Source organism: Giraffa tippelskirchi, chromosome 8 (genome assembly GCF_054371585.1).
Source record: "Giraffa tippelskirchi isolate mGirTip1 chromosome 8, T2T-mGirTip1v1.2.pri, whole genome shotgun sequence".
Taxonomy (NCBI): Eukaryota; Metazoa; Chordata; class Mammalia; order Artiodactyla; family Giraffidae; genus Giraffa; species Giraffa tippelskirchi.
In genome coordinates this window covers 102,472,986-102,493,014 of record NC_137282.1, presented here as the reverse complement: position 1 = coordinate 102,493,014, position 20,029 = coordinate 102,472,986, and positions in this window count along the sequence as shown.

Genomic DNA, 20,029 nt, shown 5'->3' with positions numbered 1-20,029 from the left:
CTAGCTAAAGACTCAGATTTCTGATGTCTGCTGTCAGTTACTAGCATCCATCTGCTTTCCCCCTAAAAGTTTTCCTGGGGTTCCTTTTCTCATTTTATCTGTTCTTATGGACTTATTTCTTTTAAATTGCTGTCTTATAATTACTATTATTTTAGTGGAATTTCTTGGTGCAGAAGAGACGGATGTGTTTTTAAATCACCAACTTCATTTTGAAATCTGTTTGCAGGATTTCTCATTAACCCCCTTTTCTCCATTGAATTTAAGAACCTATTTCTAGGATTTAAGCTATGAAAATTTAAAGAGAATTCTTAAGATAAATGGTGGAAATAAATATAGCCAAGTACCCAGAGGAATTTGTCTTATTAATAGTCTTGCTAGATATATTGAATATCATTGTGCAATTTAAGTTTAAATGGTGTTTTAATTCATTAATAATCCTTTTATTAATGTAACTTATTAGAGATTAAAGATTAGATCAGGTCCTAGGTACAGAAGATATTTGACTTAGCCTTTAAAGACACCCAAAGGGAAGCATGATGTCAGACATCTCATTGAATGGACATTCTCCAACAAAATTTTGTCAAGTCACTCCATTTTTACTTCACATCATATTGATAATGGACTGAATCTTTAGTTTCTTTCATTCACTAATCCATTGTTTTATATAAATCTATCAAGTTAGCTTATAGGAAAAAAATTAAAGGCAATGAACTATTTGATTGCTGGGTTTTGTCATTACTGAACTCTATAAAATTACATGAAGCCCTCTTCTATTGTATGGTCAAAATTGCAAGGTTATTCTTTTTCATGATTACTTTTATAGTATAGTAACTTTTTAAAATCCTTTTAAAGATAGGCAGTTTATTCATGGCTTCCTCTAAGAGACTATTTTTCCTTTTTAAACTTCAATTTCTTTAAATAAATGTGTTTGAAAGATCAAAATTTGGATGACTCACTAAATCAAAAAGTAATTCATTGCTGAAGTTGTTACTCTTGGTGACAAGTAAATCAATAGAAATAAATGTGTGGTATCAAAATGAACAAAAAGTTAAACATCAAAAAAAAAAAGAAAAACCAAGATCAAAGAAATATATAGGCTATACAAATGTTGTAAATCAATGAATATCCCAACCTTAACCAGAAATTATGCTTACATTAAAACTGGAGTTTTATGTAAGGAGGTAGAGGAAGAATTTAAAAGAGTGATTATTTGTGTTTCATAGTGAACCAGAGAAATATTAGGGGCTTAGGGAAGACTTTTCAAAGTCAACTCTTAGGGTTTCTTAGAAATAATCTCAATGATGCCTCCTCTGTGCTCAATTCAGGACTTAACTTTATAAGTCTTCCATTTGTCCAAGATCTTCTTCAGTCATGATGCTACAGTTTGCTTTCCATTTCCTTAGTCTTCAGTTTTGTTTTGATGAAAATGATAACTAAGATCTTAAAAATAGATGTATTTTAAGACACCAGGCCCTTCAAGCTGGAAAAGTTGAAGTCTGATAGTGGAGACCTGATAAGAGGTGATTTTCTGCCTCTTGACCCAATTTCAAGTCTGAATTGCAAAGCTGGTATGATGAGCTTAAAAACCATTCATGTTAGCATCAATATATAAGTGATAAAATATTGAGAGTAGGTAGAAAGAGAGAGGTTTAGATATGAAGACACTGGCAGTGATAAATTCTGAATCACAACCATTTGAAGGAAATGTCAGAATCAGGTTTTATGGAAGTTCCGTCTAAGCTGATAAAGGGTCAGCTAGCACCTCAGAAGGAATCAGCTTCTTCATTTTACCTCCTTATTGGAAGTCAAGAGTTCGTCATTCAGTCACTAAGTCCTGTCCGACTCTTTGTGAACCCATAAACTGCAGCATGTCAGGCTTCCCTGTCCTTTACCATCTTTCAGAGTTTGCTCAGAATCAATGTCCATTGAGTCAGTGATGCCATCTAACCATCTTATCCTCTGTTGCCCACTTCTCCTCTTGCCCTTGATCTTTCCCAGCATTAGGGTCTTTAGCACGTAAGAAATCAGGCCATCATTTTCATATACCAGCAAAAAGTTCTCATAATTGAGCCTAGAAATGGTGGCCAAGAGAGTTTTGAAACAAAAGATTTATTGCCTCTGACTTTCCTTATTTTCTGTATAGTATTAATCTCTACTGTTTTTATTTTGAAAACTTTCCAATTCAGATGTAACTAAAACACAATTAAAATTTATCTTTCATATTATGATCAGAATGTTGACAGGATATATCAGGAATAGCTTTAACTCTATGTGTACCTCTGTAGAGAACTCTGAATGCAAGTATATATGCTTAGGATATAGTCAAGGGGCTGAGCGCTTAGTCTTAAAAGTCAGACAGCTGTGGCTTAATTTGCATTTCATAATACTTATTTAGGGGCTTCCCTTGTAGCTCATTGGTAAAGAATCCGCTTGCCAATGCAGGAGACATGATTTTGATCCTTGGGTTTGGAAGATTCCCTGGAAAAGGAAATGGAAACCCACTCCAGTCTTCCTGCCTGGGAAATCCCAAGGACAGAGGAGCCTGATGGGCTACAGTCCATGGAGTCACAAAAGAGTCAGACATGACTTAGTAACTAAACAATGACAAAAACACTTACTCAACGTGTGACCTTACCAGAGCTAATTTTCTCCATGTTACAAATTCCCAATTTGTCAAATGAGTCTAAAAACACTTCAAAAGTTGTAGTGAGGTAGTAAAGTAGAAAATAACATTTTTTTAGTCAATGCGTGTGAACATTTTTTCAACATGATATACCACAATGCCCTGGTATTGCTAAGCTCTTCCTGGCATTATTGATACAGTGATATATTACTTATTTTGTTATTGTTACTATTTTATAATAAAATGAATAGGATAGGGCTGCCTCACTAAGAATTCACATTAAAAAAAAATCCACTCCAAACACGGAATTAAACACAAGTCTCCTGAACGTATATTGAAAGAGGAAACTATAATTACTCACACAGTGAGTGAATGATGGTCACTCAGTCATGTCCAACTCTTCGCGACCCCACGAGCTGTAGCCTACCAGGCTCCTCTGTCCAAGGAATTGTCCAGGCAAGAATATTGGAGTGGGTTGCCATTTCCTTCTGCAAGTACTCACATAAATGCCTACTCATTCTCTTTACTCATCCATCATGCCAAAGTCCTTATGAAGCCACAAAAGTTTCTTGTCTCTCACTCCTTGTCCCAAAACATTCTATACAACTTAGCTACTATTTTGTTTTATTTTTCTGTCTCGCTAACCGCTTCATCAATACCTTGTCAAGGATTTTCACATATTTATGAAATAATTGGTCTGTCATTTTCCTTCTTTAATGTCCTTATCAATGTTTAACACAAAGCTTATGCTGTCTCCATAAAATGAGTTGTTGATTATTTATACTTATTATCTTGAACAGTTTGTTTTAAATGGATTTCTTGCTGTAATATTTGAAACTTTCCAATGGAAGATTTCTGGGCTACTCTTTTCTTACGTAGAAGGTCTTTTATTATATACTCAATATTTTAAAATAGCAATAATTTTCATTTAATTCAGGACTGTATTTCTTGTTGGGTTGTGTGTATGTTTGCAGAAATTTATCCATTTTATCAAATGTTTAAAGTTTTGTCATAAAGTTATTAATTATCTTTCTTGGTCTTTTAATGTTGGCATTTTCTGTAGTAATGTACTTTTTTTTTTCACCTTTTGTATGTGTGATTAATGAGCCTCTTTTATGGGTCATGTAGCTTGTTGTTGCTTTTTTTTAATCCATCACAAGCTCAATATCTTGATGAGATTAGTTAGTTCATTTACATTTAATTGCATAAAATATATTTTAGAAAGATTAGAAGGGCAGGATTTTGTACTAGAATTCTAAAGAATAAAAGCATATTTTAGGCATAATGTAGTTCCTTTTGGAGAAAGTAAAATACACAAATTAAGATGGGTTAATTCTACTAGAATGTAACAGAGTCAATCTAAAAGAAAAATATTGGGAAAGATGTATGTATTATTTTCCTTCAAACATTTCTTTTACAAATTACAGCACAAAGAAAAACTAAGCTCCATGGCTATCAGGAATGACATTCCTCCTCACTTTAAAGTATTTTTTCTTTGTTTTCATGGATGTTCAGCATGGTCTTCAAGGTAGCTTTTGCCTTTGGAACAGTGGAAGTCCAATTATTTTGAACTAAGATGCCTTACTTATCAAAAACAGTAGTATCTCATTTGGGTTAGGACAACAGGGCTTTATTGCATGGTCCTGTTAATTCATGAATCCAAGACTCTTTCCATAGTCAAAAACTTAGCTATAAACTTCAGAAATCCACTCACTAATCACCTTGTATTATCGTTTTTTCCACCTTCTTCCTCACTTCTACTCTACAATAGACACAAACAGATGTGTACACAGCCACATGATGGCTTTCCCCCCAATATCTGAATGCAAGCATTCTTTGATACTCAGAGGAAGGTTCTGTGGCTACAGTTGACACTTTCCTTATTGCTTTGTCACATTAAAAACTTACTTGAGCTCCTTGGCTCTTTCCAGTGTTTTAGTGGTATCATGGAAGTTAATAAGACCATTTTTTTTCAAATGGAGGATAATTGCTTTCCAGTGTTGTTGTGTTAGTTTCTGCTGTACAATAATGTGAATCAGCTATTAAGTATACAGATATTCCCTCCTTCTTGATCCTCCCTCCCACCTCCCCATCCCAACTGCCTACGTCATCACAGAGCACCGAGCTGAGTTCTCTGTGCTATGTTGCATGTTCCTACTAGCTATGTATGTTATATATGGCAGTGTGTATATGTCAATGATACTCTCAATTTGTCTCACCCTGAGATGGGAATACCAGACCATCTGACCTGCCTCTTGAGAAACCTGTATGCAGGTCAGGAAGCAACAGTTAGAACTGGACATGGAACAACAGACTGGTTTCAAATAGGAAAAGCAGTACGTCAAGGCTGTATATTGTCACCCTGCTTATTTAACTTATATGCAGAGTACATCATGAGAAACGCTGGGCTGGAAGAAACACAAACTGGAATCAAGATTGCCAGGAGAAATATCAATAACCTCAGATATGCAGATGACACCACCCTTATGGCAGAAAGTGAAGAAGAACTAAAGAGCCTCTTGATGAAAGTGAAAGAGGAGAGTGAAAAAGTTGGCTTAAAGCTCAACGTTCAGAAAACTAAGATCATGGCATCTGGTCTCATCACTTCATGGGAAATAGATGGGGAAACAGTGGAAACAGTGGCTGACTTTATTTGTTTGGGCTCCAAAATCACTGCTGATGGTGATTGCAGCCATGAAATTAAAAGACGCTTACTCCTTGGAAGGAAGGTTACGGCTAACCTAGATAGCATATTAAAAAGCAGAGACATTACTTTGCCAACAAAAGTCCGTCTAGTCAAGGCTATAGTTTTTCCAGTGGTCATGTATGGATGTGAGAGTTGGACGGTGAAGAAAGCTGAGCGCCGAAGAATTGATGCTTTTGAACTGTGGTGTTGGACAAGACTCTTGAGAGTCCCTTGGACTGCAAGGAGATCCAATCAATCCATCCTAAAGGAGATCAGTCCTGGGTGTTCATTGGAAGGACTGATGTTGAAGCTGAAACTCCAATACTTTGGCCACCTCATGCGAAGGGTTGACTCATTGGAAAAGACCCTAATGCTGGGAAGGATTGGGGGCAGGAGGAGAAGGGGACGACAGAGGATGAGATGGTTGGATGGCATCACTGACTCGATGGACATGGGTTTGGGTAGACTCCGAGAGTTGGTGGTGGACAGAGAGGCCTGGCGTTCTGCAGTTCATAGAGTCACAAAGAGTCAGACCCGACTGAGCGACTGAACTGAACTGAACTGAACTCCTTCCCCTGCTGTGTCCACAAGTCCATTCTCTATGTCTGTGCCTCTGTTCCTGCCCTGCAAATAGGTTGAGCAGTATAATTTTTGTAGATTTCATATATTTGTGTTAATATGCAATATTTGTTTTTCTCTTTCTTAACAATCCCATTTATAGAAAACCATCAGTACTCCTGATATTTGCTCTTAAATTCCAAAGTATTGTATTATGATAGATTTTTCATGTCCCTGAAAATTCAAAGTAGAGCCCTGAGTAAACCTACTAGTAGCTCTAGGTAATCTTCCAGAATGTAAAGTAATTCTACCTTATGTAATAAAATATCACTTATCCTAAAGCTATATATTTTTCATTACATTTCACATGATTTTTTTCCTTTGATGTTCTTCTTGTTATGAGTATGACAATTCACTGACTATAATATTTGGAGGTGAGAAATTTACAGTTAAAGCTTTTCTTTGAAATGTGTAACCAAACTCTTTCTTCTCTTTTTAGAACCAGAATGCTAGCGGGGCTTTCATAACCTGTTAGCGTTGTTCACCTTTAGAACTATTATATCATTTCCATTCAGTCTATAGGCAGCATTTCATGCTTTATAATAAGATATATTAAATTGCCTGTCTGGAATTTACAAGAGAAACAGCATGAGCTTTGCTTGTTTCTTTTTCTCTATAGGAAACAACAACATTTCGGCATCTCTATTTTTTGCCTAAAATATATATCAAAATGAAAATCCATTATGTAATTCTGCCACAATGCTTCAACATTAAATATATTTTAATATATAGCATGTATTATTTTAGACTTTGAACAAATTTAATTTTAAAATGATTTTGAATTTCTACTCCAAGATAAAATTTAGCTACAATATGATTGTTCTTTTGAATAAGAACAAAACTGGTCATCTGTGCTCTGATCTATTTTATATTTGAAAATTCCCAAAACAGGTAAAACTTAATGGATTTTTATTTTATGTCCACTCAAAGCATATTCTTATTGAAGTACCTCTTGTTCCCTTGTGGTGGTGTTGTTTAATTGCTAAGTGATGGCCAACTCTTTTTCGACCCCATGGACTGTAGCCCGCCAGACTCCACTGTCTGTAAGATTTCCCAGCCAGGAAGACTGGAATGGGTTGCCATTTCCTCCTCCAGGGGATATTCCTGACCCGGGGCTTGAAGCCGTGTCTCCTGTACTGCAGGCTGATTCTTTACCACTGAGCCAACTGGGAAGCCCCAATCCTTTATAGCCTTCTTTTTTAGCTGCTCTTAACTCTGCTCAGTCAATGCTTAGCCAGGGATCTATTATTGTTAACTTTGAACTTAAAGAAAGACTGGAATCTTTACAGGGGAAGATTTTGACCAGAGGAAATTGGAGACTTGAAGTAGCATCCCCACCACCAAAAGTGAGAACTGAACCTCTTGGTGGAGTCCTAGAAGGAGTGAAGTCATTATTACTTACAAGTCATTATTACAGTTTTCCCATAGTCATGGTTTTAGAAATAAAATGTGTTTAACCATAGAAGAGTCATGACTTAGTTTGTTCAATTCAAGCTAATCTCATTTTAATGTCTACATTTCTCAATCTCATTTGTAGAAAAAGTACTGAATAACAATTATTCACACAGACACATTTTTTTCCCCCTAGTGGCTTCCCAGCCTGCATTGCAGTGTTCCCAGCAGTCTTGACTCTGATCCTGGCTTTCTAATCACTGGATCACACCTCAGGTGAGTCTTCCTAAACTCAGCAGGTGACTAGTATTGTCTTACACCCCCCAGATTCTTAATGGTGGCCACATCACAGACTTGGTGGGTAAATTGAGCTAAGCAGTTCTAGGAGTCATACATGGCCCGCGTTAGAACTCACTGCTTTAGTCTTTGCAATGATTTTATAAACATTTAATTCTTGTAGCAAATTCTCTTCTGCTTAAAATACCTAGAGGGGCTTGTGTTTCCTAGAGTGAACTCAATTGATACAGCTATTCACTTTGTTTTGCATGTATGGTTGACCTCGTGACATAGTAATTGACAGGGTTGTTGGAAGTTTGTTGGATCCTTCTGGTAAAGTTTGTTTTATGATTAAAGATATAAGGATAAAAAGTAGTTGGGCTGTCCTGCTCCATGCTGTCCTTTTCCTTCTCCTTCTCCTTTGATCTTTGTTATGAGTTTCAATGTTACCACAGCTATCTTGCAACTATGTGGTTACTACATGAATGAGGACCAAAGGCTGTTACGTTAAGGATAATAGAGAAGGATGGAAAAAGCCTAAGTCCTTGATAATATCACTAGGCTGCTTAAGATCTGGACTGACTACTGGATTTAGACATTGTTAGCTTTTCTGTTGCATGCTGAAAAAAGAATTTCTAATTGATAAGATTGAATTACTACTGGATTTCTCAATGTGATATGTCAAAAGTAAAGGAAGTCTGAAATTTTCTAATGAGGCTGATTCTGTCAGTTGCCAACCCTCACACTTTACTTTTCAAGAAGTTCTAGCTAAATTTACAGAGCCAGGATTTGGGTCTCTGTACTTGAGGACTTATCTTAGAATTTTAGAATTTCCTTCTCACTTCTAGAGTAGGAGGAAGATGCCAAGGAAACAGTATCCCCTGAGAGTACCCCCCAACCAGTGACTCTCAGAAGTTGCTGTATAAATATACTGTCTTTCTGGTCCCTTGGAGAGAAAAATTCTGAGGCTTGTGTTTCGCACGGTTACTAGGCTTGCTTACTGTATTAGCCTGCTTAATGCTGAATTTTAACAGAATGTCTCCTTTCTCTGTACTTTCTAAATTAAATAATTACATGTGATTTCTTGTTTCAGCCTAACTGGAAATCAAATTAGATATGTCAGGCCCGAATCAGATAAAAAAGACTCTCCTGATTCAGTCAAATGTCAGTGCACAGAGTCCTGTAGAAGCCACCTGAGTTTCAATCTCTGACTACAACTTTTCAAAGACTCAGTTCCTTTGACTTTGTTATATTATATCAGTTATGGCTGTATATTGATGATTCCCATCATCTAAGTCCTGATGGATCCCACTGTGTGTTTTATCACTAGCTTCCAAATATATAGCCTATGATTAGACTACTAGCTTGACTCTATTACTGCTTCCAAAGACAACTTAATTTTAATTCAATTAGAAGACTATTTCCCCATTTGTTACTAATGAATGCCTTTAACTGAAAATAGAAGTTCCAATTCTCCAAAATCATGTCTGTTATTTTCATGGGCTCAAACCACATCGCTTTTTAAATCCATAAGTGCAGGCAAGATGGATAGACTTTACTGTGGATTAAAGAAAACATTCCTGTCAACATAAAAGTGCTTCCTTTCTTTGTTTACTAAAGTATTTGAAATTCTCTACCTTAGAAATGTTTCTTCAGGTAACAAGCCATTCTAATGAATTAAGATATTTTGGTTACCAAGGAAGAACAAATCTGAGCTAGCCAATGCATCACTGAGAATGTATTCATTTAAAACATTACACTCATTTTCACCAATCGTATAGAAATGACCCTGTTGAGATTCTACTTTAATGAGATGGGAAAAGAAGGAAAGGGCTGCTGCCACTCAGGTCAATTATTGTGTAATCAGGGAGGACATCAGGAAGAACACTGGGGCCTGGGTGTCCTGCACATACAGAAAGATAATAAAACGGGAGTCAAGCAAAAGGTGACATCGACTGAACAGCTCTGCCAAAGGGCTACCATTGTACTGGATTAGATGAAAATTTTTAAAAAAAAATAAGAAACAGAATAATAAACTAGAGATAAACTTTGCCTTAACTCTTATTTCTTCTTCACAGCACACCTGAATTATGGGATAAACACAAAGCATTTTACTTTTACAAGATTTTCTTTTTCTTTTTTTGCAGAAAGGCCTCAGGTGAAAAATACATTTAAAAATCCAATTTAGAGGGGAAACTATGTTATTTTGTATTGCTGCAAACTCTTTCCCATACAACTAATCATGTTCCATTGCATGAATCTTTTATCACAGCAAGGTTAAGGAAACTAGTTAGCTTATTATAGAGCAGTATTTTTTTTTTACAAAACAATTTCATTTTCCTGAGTTTTACCTCATGACAAGTATATCTGATTTACTACTAGGAAAATTTACAAGGAATGCCCCTTCAGTTACAGGGAGAAAGTGGTTATAAGTTTTGGAATATAATTTTCCTGAGAGAAATCTTTCAAGTAACTTTACTGGGTAGTGCCAAGAATGTATTCTATATAAAGTATCACAAGAGAGATTATTTTTTTTTAAAAAAAGGGTTCACCAAATTGCAAGTTTAATGAAAAAAATAAAGACCTTAACTCAGTGAAGATTCCCACTGCCAGTAACAATACTTTGTAATCATTAGATTGCCACTAAATATTTATCGAATAAGTTAATGCTAGATACATTTTGACTTCTGTCCTCAAGGAATTTATCTAATTGAATTAGGCAGGCATTTGGCTGTAAATTTGCCAAAATCACTAGATGTGTGCATAACCATATATCAGCAATTTTGAATACATAAATGTCATTCCCAATTTATAATAAAAGGATATCTTAGGACAAATTTGGTCACTGACACCAAACATGTAGTCACAATCAAGAATACTGTCTATCTAAAAATTTTTGATGAAGTTCCAGTTTATATATAGAAAAAAACTTGTATGAAAAATTCACGTGAGTCAATGTGGCAATATTCTATTGTTAGATCTGGAGAAATATGTTAAGTCAAGTCATAAAAAAACGCTTAAATCAGTAATGGAAAACAAATATTTAAGAATCAAGCCTAGAATGTCATACTCAAAGATATAGATGAAGGGTACAGGGTTTGCTATAGTCTTATCCCTGTTCATGCAAGGACTGGAATTATCTCTAAAATATTTTGACCAATCTACACATTTTGCAAGTCACCAGTGAGATTACCACTGTGTTAATTCACAGAATTTCTTCAACAAAGTCATAATTGTAACATAGTATGCTAATAAGCAAGCTTCTCAGATGATGCAAGAGAGCTGCAATTTCTATAGTAACTGCCTCAGGTTTGTAACTAAGTCCATTGTCTGCTGAAATGCTTTTACATGCAAATAAATGCTCTAAAAGTGTGGTTTCCTCATACATATGTAATGACAGATTGTCTATACTGAAGTACTTCAAATAAATCCAGCATAGCATCGTATATGACACGAATAGAGAACAATAAATATCACTAACACATACTGAATGCTTTCAGTGTGTTGAGGGATGATTCTAAATAATTCACAGGAGTCATCTCAGATAATCCCACAGTAACACTCTGTGATTTCATTTTCTTAAAGAGGAAATTGAGGCTCTGAGAAGTTAGATTGCTTGCTATGGTAAGAAGCTGGCAAGTGGCTGTTTGAGATTTAAAACAGGCAGTGAGCTCTGAAGTCCACACTCTTAGCCATGAAGCAGTACTGACTCTCAAAGGACTGCATACAGAATAATAGAACTAAGGGCTAAATTGGGACGATGAGAAGGTCCAACCTAATTGTACCTGCAGAAGACTGGACAGGAGTGTTTTCTTTCTTCCTTAGACCTATGTAGTATAGGACATCTCATCAAGCATGACCTAAGCAACATGAAACACTGGATTCACTTTAGGATGGTGATTTGTAAGTGGCATGTATGGTTTTAGTGATGGTGGAATCTGATTGGGTGGTGGAGACAAATCAGTAGATTATATCAGAAAAATGTAAGCTAAAGGTAATTGCTTCATTAGAATAGCAAATGTAGCTTTGTTCTGCCAGGGAGCCAAGGCAAAAATATAATTATGTGTGTTTCTTAATAGGAATCATTCAAGCATATAGGTAAAATTGAATTTACTATAATACCACTCAGTAAGAGAGGTTTGTTAACTGAATGCTTCTGAAAGGGACACTAAATAAATTCAAAACTATTTTTACAAAAGATGTGGGCATAAAAATTACAGACATGATTTTATATTTTCCATCTCAGTTTTTCATGGGGAAGAGTGAATTCCTGAGTAAGGCACAGACTGCTCCTTGGTTGCAGCTTCAGGTAACTGTAGTGTCTGTCCATGGCCTCTGGTGCCTTGCTTACATAACACCGCAGTGAACTGTGGTCATCATTGTTTTCTGTCTGAGAGACACTAAAATATGAGCTCCTTAGGTCAGAACCTGGGTCTGCCTTCTTTTATCTGTGTAACTCAGCACCAGGAGTTCAATAAATTATGCAGTATTGTAAAAAATATCGTTTTCTGTTATATAAAAACATAATTTAAAACTCAGTCTTTTGGCATACTTTATAGATCCTTATAGCCCAGAAGTAGTAGAAGGGAACTTTCAGAAATCAAGAACATTTTTATGTATACATGAAATGTGAAATTGCCAAATGTGAAAGTTTCTAGAAGATTTTCAAAGCTTTTGAGTGATCGAGTAATATATCCCAATAAGAAATGGACTAAAAAAATGCTTATTTCAATTGCCTGAGGAAACAATGAGAGATCTGAATTTCTTTGCTAAAGTGTTAAGGTTTCAGTGTTGGTATAAAAGTGTGTGGGGGGGGGATTAGTTTTCCATCATTTGAAAAAATCTTGGATCTTATCTCTTAAAATTTTGAATTTAACTCATTGCCCTTGGAGTAGGATATTTTACTACTGCAAAAGGAAAACTACCATGATGCTATTAATCTTTTTAAGACACTGATCCTACTAGCATTGAGTACTTAAGAAGGGTAAAAGATTACCTCCTTTTACCTCTTTATCCTTAAAGACAAAAATTAACATACAATATTGCATTTATGATAGCAGTTTTCCCCCCTCTGGGGAAAGAACTGAATTTTGGTTAGAAATATTATACTATTTAAAAGCTGTGTGTGTGCATGTATGGAAATGTATGCATGTGTGTTTTCATGTTAACTAAAAACAGGGTCAGTTAAGATCATGTTTATTTCTCTGTTGTTCTTGATTATATATCCTGGCAAGTATAGTGTCTCTGAGTTGTAGCTAATAAGTATGCATTAATTTTATTAAAAGTGTACTTTGCTTATGTATGGTATGTCTATAAGCTTTGACTGATGAGATAATTTTATTAAAAGGGAATCAAATCTTAACTGGGAGTGGGGATGACATGTAATTTTACTACACTGTTGCAAGAAAATTATTAACATCTTTCATAAATAAACTATACTTATATACTTATAAAAATTAAAATTATCCAATTAGATAAATAACTGAAGACTTAAATGTACAATTCAAAAGCTAGAGATAGAGACTAAATGAATGATAAAATAGTAAAATGCATTAGTCTTGGCCATAAAATTGATGTGGTCAAAAGCAATTAGAAATATATCTTTCACAGTGTAGGTGAAGGAAGAGTCAGTCAGAGGAGATAGGTATTATTAGTTTACTCTTGATCTGGGTGAAATGTGGTCCATTCTTTATAAAGACCTCTTTGGTAACATGAATCAGGAGTTTTTAAATATACACACACACACACATACTGCCTCAATAGATATATCCATTGAGCCAGAAATTCTACTTCTGAGAATATAAATAATTAGAAATATGAACAAAGATGTGTGTTTATTCAAATTGAATATTGCATCCCTGTTGCATGGCAGATGCCATTTCCTTTAGAAACAAGTTCTCTTAGTACTCTGAATGTCGAGTGGGAAATCAAGAAAATTAAAGGCCAAATGCAATAGAGTAAATTAGAATAAATTAAAACCATTAATGTCCCTACCCCAGCCCTGAGAGGAAGATATTTTTATGATGTAATATAGGAAACAAATTGAGAAGGTTTAGATTTTACATAGGCTCTCAAATTTTGGCAGAACATTAGCATTAACAAGAGAGCATTTTTTAAAATTTAAGTTTAGTTGATTTACAATATTATTTGTTTCTAATGTACCGCAAAGTGATTCTTTTTTGTATTCTTTTCCATTATGGCTTATTCAGTTCAGTTCAGTCGCTCAGTCGTGTCTGACTCTTGGCAACCCCATGAACTGCAGCATGCCAGGTCTCCCTGTCCATCACCAACTCCCGGAGTTTAACCAAACTCATAATAGGGTATTGAATATAGTTCCCTATGCTATAAATAGGGCTTCCCTTGTAGTTCAGTCGGTAAAGAATCTGCCTGCAATGCAGGAGACCCAGGTTTGATTCCTGGGTCGGGAAGATCCCCTGGAGAATCCCATAGACAGAGGAGCCTGGCAAGCTACAGTCCATGGGGTCACAAGAGTCGGACATGACTTAGCAACTAAACCACCACCACCATGCTATAAAATAGGCCCTTGTTGTTTATCTATTTTATATATAGTAGTTTGTATCTGGTAACCCCAAACTCCTAATTTACCCCTCCTTGATCACTTTTCTCCTCTGGTAACCATAAGTTTGTCTTCTATGTCTGTGAGTCCATTTCTGTTTTGTAAATAAGTTCACATGTATCATATTTTAGATGTCACATATAACTGATAGTATATGATATCTCTTTTTCTCTTTCTGGCTATGATGTCACTTAACATGATAATCTCTAACTCTATCCATGTTGCTCCAAATGGCATTATTTCATTCTTGTGGCTAAGTAGTTTTCCATTATATTTATGTACCACAGCTTCTTGATCCATTCCTCTCTCAAAAGACATTTAGGTTGCTTCCATGTCTTGGCTGTTGTAAATAGTCCTGCTCTGAACATTGGAGTGCATGTATTTTTTCAAATTAGACTATCTTCTAGATACATGACCAGGAGTGTAACTGCTGGATCACATGGCAGCTCTTTTTTCAGTTTTGTAAGGCACCTCCATATCGTTTTCCCATAGTAGCTATCCCAACCCACGTTCCCACACAGTAGAGGAGGATTCCCCTTGCTCCATACCCTCTCCAGAATTTATTACTTGTAGACTTTTAAATGATGGCCATTCTGACCAAAGTGAGGTGATATTTCATTTTATTTTTGCCTTGCACTTCTTTAATAGCTAGCAAAGTTGAGCATCTTTTCATGTGCCTATTGGCCACCTGTATGTCTTCTTTGAAGAAATGTCTGTTTAGAACTTCTGTCCATTTTTTGATTGGGTTGTTTGGGGTTTTTTGATACTGAGCTGTATGAGCTGTTTCTATATTTTGGAAATTAATCTCGTGTTGGTTACATCATTTGGAAATATTTTTCTCCCTACTCCATAGATTGTCTTTTTGTTTGTTTATGGTTTCCTTTGATATGCAAAAGCTTATAAGTTTGGTTAGATACCTTTGTTTATTTTTGCTTTTACTTCTATTGCCTTGAAAGACTGACCTAAGAACACATTGCTACAATTTATGTTAGAGAATATTTTGCCTATGTTCTCTTCTACAAGATTTATGGTATGATGTCTTTTATTTAAGTCTTTAAGTCATTTTGAGTTTATTTTTGTGTGTGGTATAAGAGAGTATTCAAACTTCATTGATTTACATGCAGCTGTCCAGTTTTTTCATCACCACTTGCTAAAGAGACTCTCTTTTCTCTGTGGTATATTCTTGCCTCCTTTGTTGAAGATTAACTGGTGTATGGATTTATTTCTGGGTTGAGAGCAGTTTTTTCAAAAGTCATCATCATGTACTTTATGATTCCATTTATGTAACATTCTTAAATCAAACATACAGAGACAGACAACAGATTAGTAGCTGCCAGTTGTTAAGGATGAGGGGGAAGAAGTAGTAACTACAGAGGGGTAGCACAGTGGATCCTAGAGATGATGGAAGAGCTTTGCTTTTGATTGTGGTGGTGATCACATCAACATCAAATCAACCCCTGTGACACTGTGTGAACTGCATAGAACTGCACACATACACATACACACACAAAATGCATATAAGCTGGCAAAATCTGAATAAGCTCTATGAATTGTGCGACTTCTGGGTGGCTCAGATGGTAAACAATCTGCCTGTAGTGCCAGAGACCTGCGTTCAATCCCTGGGTTGGGAAGATCCCCTGGAAAAGGGAATGGCAACCCACTCCAGTATTCTTGCCTGGAAAATCCTATGGACAGAGGAGCTTGGCGGGCTACAGTCTATTGGGTCACAAAGAGTCGACACAACTGAGTGACCAAGCACAAACAGTGATGCAAGATGTTGCCACTAGTGGAAACTGCTGCACACAGGATCTCCCTGGGTATTTTCTCTTTTGCAGCTTCCTATAAATTTATGATTATTTCAAAATAAAGAGATTAAAATGCCATTGCCTAGATTTTAACCTAAAGTTTTCAGGTAGAGTATCAAACATAAGTAATATTCTCCTTTATTTTTAAATTATTATTTATATATAACACTCTCCTTTATTTTTTAATGATTAATCATGTAAAGTTCATCCCTCATATTGTATAAAGACATACAGTCATGTAACCAACACCACAGACATATAGTCATGTAACCAACACCACAATCAAAATATAGCACTCTTCTATCGCTCCAAAATATTCCATTTTGCCCCTTATAATTATCTCCTCAGACCAACTCCATCTGACAACTACTCATCTTTCCCTCTCACTGTAATTGTGTGATTTTTATAACATCATATAAATGGAGTCACACAATGTATTAATTTAAGAGATCAAGTTTTTTTTTTCTCCCATTCTTATCTGTTCCTTTATATTCTTGAGCAGTTTCCCATTACACGAATGCATCCCAATTTATTCATCCATTGCATGACATATACAACTATAGTAAGACCCAGCAACTGAACTCTGGGGAATTTATCCCAGATAAATGAAAACTTGTATTCACATAAAACTTATACATTAATGTTGATAGCATATTTATTTGTAATATCTGAAAATTAGAATCACCCTAGATATCCTTCAACAACTGAATGATTTAAAAAACTGCAGTGTATACATGCCCTAGAATATTACTCAGAAATAAAAATGCCTTTGGTAATAAAAACACATAAAATTTGAGGGTAGCATGTATAGAAATGGTGAAAGAGACTCAAGGAAATTTGGATAAGTCCTGACTTTGTCTGCTACAAACGTCATTTTTAATAATCTTTCATAGGTACTTTTACTGAAAAATGGTTTGTAATTTTAGATATCCACAGACCTCATTACTTTCATATAATAAATGGGGCTTAATTTGGCAGATAGGTAACTTTAGTAGGTGTCACCATATTATGCTAAATGCTAAAAATTGCGGTTCTTATTTTTATTGCTTAGAAACTATTGACAATCTAGATTCAAAAATAAAACTGATGCATATAGAATACAATGGAAACATTTTAAAATCTTATTTTTGGAAAGCAAATGGAAATCTTTCCAATGATTTCATTTAAGGCAGAAGTAGTACCTACCAATATCTTCATTTCCTTGGGAAAATGAAACAGAAAAATAAAAAAGTAAAGTATTAAACGACCTCTATATGAAAAGAGAGACATACATATCCGTTTTTAGACTAAATACAGCTTCTATCTTGCAAGCTCTAATTTTACTCTTTCTATTGATAATCCACAAGGGAGGTTGTTTATATGCATCATGTCTAAACTAAATATCTACTCTCCGTGAAGTGCAACTCCCATAAGCACTTGCATCACTGTGTCATCTCTGTTGCCCAGTTTACAAACTAAGGGCCCTTAAGTGCCTCTAAGTATTTTCAGTACAATGCGATGTAACTGTACTACCTACATTAGCTTTAATGAGTGCAGCACAGCTAACGCTTCACTTAGGGGACTGACATGTGGCTCTCTTCTGGAAAATGCCTCTACAACTAATATATTAAACTTTTTAGAAGTTGTACAATAGATAGACCCTCCAGAAATCCTCAGTCTCAAGTGGCTTCTCCAAGCATTTTACTACACATTGAAAGAATTGTTCAGGGTAAAACTTTCCTATGCCCCCAAAACTATTTAGTAAGCAAATAAAAAAGGAATAGCAAACAACCTTTATTGTCTAATTTAAGTCATGCTAGACAAAATGTTAGAAAATTTGGTACAATGTTTGAAATCAAATGTCGTGTGGTAGGATAAGGGATGTTTTAGCTGCCAGAGAGGGCATATGGGAGCTTTTAAGACTAGAGTTCAATGAATTTCTATCTTCTGTTTGATGAGTGTATGAAAACTCCCTAGGAGAAATCTCCTAATGAACTTGTCTTTATTTTCAGTGGAAAAGAATAAGTTTTCTGGCATGGCAAATAAACAGGAAACTTTTGAATGTAATCTTTCAGTCTATTGGGATTATTTTCAAGCATCTGTTGAGTGTGTGTGTGTTTTAATTTGATATCTGATGAATTGTCTAATCATTACATTAGACCCTCACTCTTAAAACAGATGTATAAAAGAGTTCTGAATCTCTAAGTTCATTCTCTAACAATATAGAGGGTTTGCATTTAGAGGAAGATAGGGCAGTGTTTCCTAGACTCAACATCAAGATGATCTCAAAAGTATTTTCCCAAGGGAGAAGTGTTTGCCTGCTGATAGGAAAAAACATTAACTATTTGAGATAAAATAGTGCTGCGATAGTGATAAGAATTACTTAGGCTCTTACCTTACCACTAAGAGTAGTAAGTGAAAGTCCCTTTTCTGTGTAGCCTCTCTTGCTTGGCAGTGATGATGATATTTATCTTCTGTTTACTTCGAGTTTGCATTAAAGTTGGTTATCTGGAGGCTATAATCATGTCAAATTTCCTTCCAATAAGAAAGAATAAGAATAACAATGGTCTTATTGAATATTCTTAAGAATAAGAATATCCTTAACAATAAGAAACAGTGCTTACTTTATCCTATTTCTTCTGTTTTCTTCTTTGTTTAATTTGTATTCCGTTTCAATAAACTTCTTCAGGTGTATTGAGTAAGAGATAAACTTTCTGAGTCATCTTATATCTGAAATATGTTTGTCTTCACATTTGAACAATACTGTTGCTCAGTAAAAATATTCCAGAATGAAAATAATTTTCCCTGAGAAATTTGGAAATGTCTTCAGTTGTTTTCTAATATACAATTTTATTGCTGAAAAATATGATGCTTGTCTAATTCTCATTCTTTTTTGTTATATTGGTTTTGCTTTCTGGGAGTTACTACGATATTTCCTTAATCCTTGAAATACGAAATGATGAAAATATATTTAGGATAGATCATTTTTTAAGTCATCCATTTATAACTTACCAAGTCATTTCAATATGAAGACGCATGTTTTCATCAGCTATGAAAGTGAAAGTGGTGTCCGCTTAGTGGTGTCTGACTCTTTGCAACCCCATGGACTATACAGTCCATGGAATTCTCCAGGCCAGAATACTGGAGTGGGTAGCCTTTCCCTTCTCCAGGGGATTTTCCCAACCCAGGGATTGAACCCAGGTCTCCTGCATTGCAGGCGGGTTCTTTACCAGCTGAGACACCAGGGAAGCCCTTCATCAGCTCTGGGAAATTATTAAATTATTTCTTTGAAAATTTCTTCTTTTAAATTTCTGACCACATAATGTAAACTCATACTTGTTTTCCATTCACTTATCTCCATCTACAAATACCAAAGTTTGGCAGATAATGTATGTTTATGATTCAAAAGTAATAAAATGTCAGATTTAAGTGATAATATATAAATAATTACTTTGAAAGTAAAAGGTTTAAACATACCAGTTTAAAGAAAAGAGATTTCCAGAGTGAACTTATAAAATAACTCAATTATATAATGCTTAAGAGAAATTAACTTTGAATTCAAATGTGTAAGTATGTTGAAAGTAAAATGATGGAAGAAGATATATCATGCAACCATTAATAAATAAAACAACCATTAATAAATAAAACAGCAATGACTATGTTAGTATCTAACAAAGTAGACTTAAAGTAGACTTTTAAGTAGATTTAGAAGTCAATAAAGTTACAAGAGATAAGAAGAATATAATGTAAAGACAAAAAAGATCAACCATCAGGAAGCGTACAGATCCTAAGTATGTTACACACCAAATAAAGCCTTCAAATATATGAAGCAAAGCCTTGTAGATCTAAAAAGAAAAATACACAAAATCATAATCATACAGGTGAAGACTTCAATAGTCTCCTCTCAACAGTTGACAGACCTACTAGTCAGAAGATTTGAATAGTACAATCAACCAACCGGATCCAGTTGACATATATAGAACACTAAAGAACAGCAGAACATTCACCAAGATAGATCAGATTCTAGTCTATAAAACAAACCTCATCAAGTTTAAAAGAACTAGTCACTTGGT